The sequence below is a fragment of the Miscanthus floridulus genome, chromosome 9 (genome assembly GCF_019320115.1).
Source record: "Miscanthus floridulus cultivar M001 chromosome 9, ASM1932011v1, whole genome shotgun sequence".
Classification (NCBI taxonomy): Eukaryota; Viridiplantae; Streptophyta; class Magnoliopsida; order Poales; family Poaceae; genus Miscanthus; species Miscanthus floridulus.
In genome coordinates, this window is record NC_089588.1 from 23,253,417 (window position 1) to 23,259,532 (window position 6,116).

At 39.6% G+C, this 6,116-nt stretch overlaps 1 pseudogene; it reads left to right on the forward strand.

Annotated features, from left to right (window-relative positions):
* LOC136479468 (zinc finger BED domain-containing protein DAYSLEEPER-like) overlaps nt 1–5,874 on the forward strand; it is a 9,595-nt pseudogene extending 3,721 nt beyond the window's left edge.
* Nucleotides 5,875–6,116: the final 242 nt, after the last annotated feature.

The window sequence follows — 6,116 nt, forward strand, 5'->3', positions numbered from 1 at the left end:
GAAGTCAATGCTAGTGAAATGGAAGTCATCTGCTGTTAATGCTCCAAAGCCTCCAACAGAGAAGCGGAGGGAGTCATCTGCTTCGAATGTGCAATTTGTGAGGTCCCCGATACTGAATAGGATCCTAGCATCGCCAAGGATGCGCCACTCTAGAGCCAAACACCAGAGATTGTCATCTTCAACCTTACCTAATGATACAAGAATGGCTGCTTCTCCTAATCTTGGCAAAGATGCAGCATCAAGGAGCGTGGATAGGATCAAGTCCTTGCTATCGAAACGGAAGTCATCTGTTGTTAATGCTTCAAATCATTCAGAAGGAATGCAGAGGAAGTCATCTGCTTCATGTGTGCATTATGTGAGATCTCCGGTACTTAATAGAATGCTACAGTCACCAAGGATGAGCCAGTCTTTGGTACTATCTGCAAGATCATCATCTTTGTCTTCATCTGATGATACAAGAATGGTTGTTTCTCTTGATCTTGGCCTAGGTTAGATTTAACTTCCTACATATTGAAGCAACCAGTTTATATCTCAAATTTTTCTTGCTGTCTTGACTTTGTTGATTTGTTCTGTCTTGGTTAGGGTCCTATTTCTACTGTCCTGGTCCTTCAGATGAATTTTCTTGCTGCATGAGATGCCTTTAGTTACTGACTATGTATACTTTAGTAAATGCTTGTACCAATCAATACTTACATACTTATTGTATAGATGCATCAAGACCAATTAAGAGATGTAAACTTAGATCTAATGTGTGGAAATAATTTGAGCCTATTTATATGTGGTAGAACCTCCTAAATTATAGGGCCCATATGCACCTGTCATTGTCCAATGACCTCTGGCGACTATGTATATGTTCCCGGTAACTTAAGAAGCCTGTCGGGTGTCCTCGGGAAACCCGAATCATCCACGATTTTTCCGAGCAGGATCCATTATAGAGTCATTGTAGTATTACAATAGTTTATTCAATAATTTACATCAGAGTAAAATAGCGGAAGTCTTACAATAACTTAGTTACAAAATAGTTGTTTTAAATCTTACAAACCAAGTATGATTATTATTACAAACCATAGTAGTCGAGTAGTATTAGTAACATAAAACAAAACACACAATTAAAGTGCCCTGCCCAAGGGCCACATATTTACTTGTTATCATCAATTTGAAAAACCGTCATGCAGCACGGTCCAAAGCAGACCTACTCATGAGGCTCACCTGCAACAAGGGTTAAAGAACCCTGAGTACAAAAGTACTCAACAAGACTAAACCAACGTAAAAACGGAGAAGACTTAGGAATGCAGGCTCGGAGATTCAAGGTAAGGCTTTAGCAAGAATCAAAGTTCTTTTGCATAAAAGCTCTCTAACAAGATTCTTTCTTTCAACATTTTAAATCTTCATAAAGATCATATACAAAGCTGACATGATCCATATAGAGATCATGAACTTCATATCAAACTCTTTCTCAAATCTTACCCAAGTTCCATTTGTTAACTATGATGATGAACAGTGAGTTGAGTCTCCATAACCGAGGAGCAACGACGATTCGAAACGATTATAACCCAGCTGGGGATTCTCAACCACATGACTTATGCAGGTTCCTGACCTACATATATCAACCTACCCTCAGATCCTCTGAAACAAGAACGGGTCCGCGCCACCTGAGAGCACAGTACTCCACCAATCCAGCCTATTGCCACGTGGGTACACGCTACTCTCGCTATCTCTCCACTCCTAGTGTGCGAGTAGCCATTCTCATAATAGAATAGCTGAGTTAAGGCTTACTGGAGTATGTGGCCAGTACTACAAAGTCTCATCTCATGCAATTCAACAACAGACAGTTCTTAATTGACACAGGCAGAAAGAACCCGCTCACAAGACATCCATGTCTTATGGCTCTCATACACCAAGTCCGTCCGGTCTAGATTTATTACTCCACATGATTATATCTCATGATAACATAAATAACCAATCATATCCAAAAATCCATTTATATCTCGCATGTGACAGGTAATCACCCGACTTTTATCGGTCTAAGCATGGCTAAGCATAATTAGGCATTCTCGAATTGAAGCTGGTGACAAGGTTGATATGGAAAAATAAGGTTGGTAATGCATCAATTAGGTTTCCACTCAATTCCTAATCACTTAATGCAACATTTAATAATAAACGTGATATAAATTTATAAAACACAAGGTAGGTTTAAATGCATCCGGGGCTTGCCTTGATTATCAGAATAGTCAGGTTCTAGAGATATTCCACATATATCAAACCTGACCTCAACAGGTGGGTTGACTTCCTCAACAACTTGGTTGACTACCAAGTTCTCACTTTCGTTCACTACACGTAGTAACAATGTCATGTTTAATATGATGCGAGATATAAAACATGATGCTTGACGATGGATGCAAAAATTAATAACTTGAATACAACTTTCCTTCATGGTATACTTACAAACTAACAACTAACTAAACCTTCTCTAGGGTTTACTTAGATTAACACTAATGACCTTAGTGGGGTTATACTAATTAACATTTCTTAACCACAACTTGATCATAAACTCAAACACTTACTTAAAGTACCAAGGATCATTTTATGCTAATTACCCAAGGTCATCACTCAATCCCAAATTCAAACAAAACCTAAGTCATTAAGGTTTACTATTTGTTTTAATTAATTAATTAATTAATTCAAAATTATGAAATAAATCAACTTTTTCCAAATGAGCTCCAATTTTTTGTGAAGGCTAATCACACGATAACTAAGTGGAAAAACAATTTTCATAATTTTTGGATAATTATGTAAGACAATAAAAATCATGGAATCTCATTTATTAATTAAGTTGAGCAATTTTTTATCACATTCAAAATGTACTGAAAAGTAACATTTAATATTTTTTTCTAAATAGTTCACATCTTAGAGAGGTCACACAAAAAATTTCATAATTTTTGGAGCTCTATTTATTTCTACACAAAATAAACAAATCACAACACTATTTAACCATTTCTGCAAAATAGAAAAATTCATTTTCACTTAAACAGCCACTGACAGGGTAACCCCACCGGTCAGCCCGCACTGACCACGGCGGCGAGGCCCTCTGACCGGCGATTACTCGCCGGCGGTGAGGTCTCCGGTGGTATGGATTGAACCAACATGACCTCCCTAGTGCTGCGATTCGACTAATGGTACTGGTTGAACATCTAGACTACTACAGAGACCTTGTCGACAACGATGGCGGCACAGCGGTGTCCTACCGAGATGGCGATGGCAATCTATGACTTTGCCGGCAATACTAAGGTCCCCGGCGTACTCAGCACCTCCTAACGGACTTAACCGAGCACTTAATTGAACCAACAACACTCCACAACACTAGCAGCAACGCGCATAGTGGCACGGCGGAACAAAACTCGTCGGCGTCCCACGGTCCCATGGCTATGGCGTGGTAGAGGTAAAATAGATCACATAGGCATGATCAGTGGCTCACCCCAAAGCTGATGCGTGCGAGAATGATGGCTAAGGTGAGGCGGAGCTAAGTCGTCGGCGTTGGAGACGATAGCGGTGGCGTGAACTCACGGCGAAGCTCCGTTCTGAGGAAAGCAACTGACCAAATGATCAACGATCAAGCTCATGAACATCACGAGAGAATGAAGATCAAGAAATAGCAAAAGATGAAGCAAGAAGCCCACCCGAACTACCTGTCCAAGGTGGAACAGATCTCGGCGGATCCTCGTCGGAGTTGGAGAAGATGAGGTTACGTCGGGCAAACCAGAGGGATAGAAGCTACGCAAGTGGGTGATATGGAGGCGCTAGGTGATGGCAATCATGGTGACGTGCTTGGCTGAGGCTGGGAGGGCTCTACGACTCTGGCGCAAGCTCATCGGAGCTAGGCGGCGCTGACGGGAAACAGAGGGGAGGAGAGAGCGATAGGAGGGCGCTCCTAGACTTATCAGGCGAGCAGAGAGCGGCGAGAGAGGTGCTCTTGACACGTAACGGCAATGCGGACACATCGAAGCAAGAGGTGTCACACGCGGACGCGCGTGGAAGCCGGTGGCAGCTTGCCAACGGTGAGAGCCTGCCTGCTTGCACTGTTCAAGATATTTACCAAATTGCCACTCACTTCATTTTTCAAATTACTTTCAAATTTGTATGGTAACTCAAAAATCTCCAAAAATAAAAGTTGCTCCAAATTCAAAGTTCAACAACTTTGCTTTAATAATCATACTCAAATTATGTCTATATTTAACAATGCAAGTTTAAAATCAAAAGGAAACACTTTAAGAATTTATCCCCTTTCAAATTACTTCAAATTTTATATAACAACTTTGAAAACTCTAAAAACCAACTTTGTACACATTGACAAGCTCTACACCTTTTCTTTTAGGCTCAACCCCAAATTGTGCTTAGATTTAGAATTAGGTTTTCCAAGGTAGTACTAAATGCTGGAAATTAGGGTTTTGGAATTCCAATTTAATACTAAGGTTATGAACTTGATTCATCTCATACACGTCAACACATATAATAATAAAAGTAAACTTGTTTTAGTGAATGCATATCAAAGTTTTTACTAACACAAGAATGATGTGCAATGCATATGATGACATGGCATATTTTAGTGTTTAAAACACCAGACGTGTAACATTATGAGGGGAATCTAATAGTACAAGCTAAATGCATTCATTGTTTAGAGCTCTTGTCTGCTACTCGAGATAATGGTAGAAGTGCTTGTCGTAGGCATTTGAAAGTGTGCAAAGAAAGGACTAGAATGAACCAGTTGGTTGAAAGCATGAACACAGGACTATCCCCTGATTCACTAGCTCTGAAGAATTGGAAGTTTGACCAAGAGGTCTCATGTAAAGCCATGGTCAACTTTATCGTATTGCAGGTGCTTCTCTTTAGTTTAGTTGACCATGCACCATTTCATAAATTTATTGCTACCTTAAATCCTTGGTTTACCATAGTGTCTAGAACTATAGTTGTTGAGGATATTATAAGTTCATATGAGGATCGAAGGTTAGCCCTTCGGGAAACTATAAAAAATTCAAATTCAAGGGTCTGTCTAACTACTGATCTGTGGACTTCAAATCAGAACCTATGTTACTTGTGCATTACTTGCCACTTCATTGATAATGATTGGATGTTGCAGAAGAGAATAATAGGTTTTGGTCTTGTAGCTTCGCCCCATGATGGTTTTACTTTGTTTAATGCATTGTTGAAGTGTTTGCAAGAATGGAAGTTCGAGCACAAGATATTTAGCATCACATTAGATAAAGCAAAGAACAACAACAACATGGTTGGTTTCTTAAGGAAAATCTTTCAGAAAGACACCTTATGCTTGGAAATGGTGATCTGCTACATATGCGTTGTGTAGCGCATGTGTTGAACCTTATTGTCAAGGAGGGATTTAAGGTGATGGATGGTGCTTCTATCCATATTCGAGATAGTGTCAAGCACATTAGAAGCTCACAAGCCCGTAAACAACATTTCAAGGAAATCATTGTACAATTAGGTATATCCTGTGAGAAGAGACCGTCTCTTGATGTTCCAACTCAGTGGAACTCAACTTATTTAATGCTGAAGTCTGCAATAGAGTATAGAGCAGTCTTTGATGTTATGAAGTCACAAGATCCTAATTACATGGACAAGCCTTCTAATACAGATTGGAACATGGCAGACCTACTTTGCAATGTGTTCAAACCCATCTATGAAGCTACAAATGTAGTTTCTGGTACATTATACCCAACAACAAACCACTATTTCCATGTACTATGGGAAGTCAAAGGAAAAATAGAAACTTTGGAATCAAATACAGATATTTCCATTGCAGTTATGGCGACCAAAATGAAACTGAAGTTTCAGAAATACTGGAACATATGCTTGTTGTAGATATGTGTTCCAGTAGTTCTAGATCCTAGGTTTAAGCTCAGTTTTGTATCATTTCGTTTGGACACTGGTTTTGGTGATAAAGGTCCAGCATACACTGAAATGGTGAAGGCCACATTGCAAAATCTATTTTTTGCATATTCATTAATGGCACTTGATTTAAACTACTCACAACCAGAGCCCAATGATATTAGCGATAACGATGACATTTGAGGAAAGGAGGTATCAGGTTGAGCAAAGAAGGG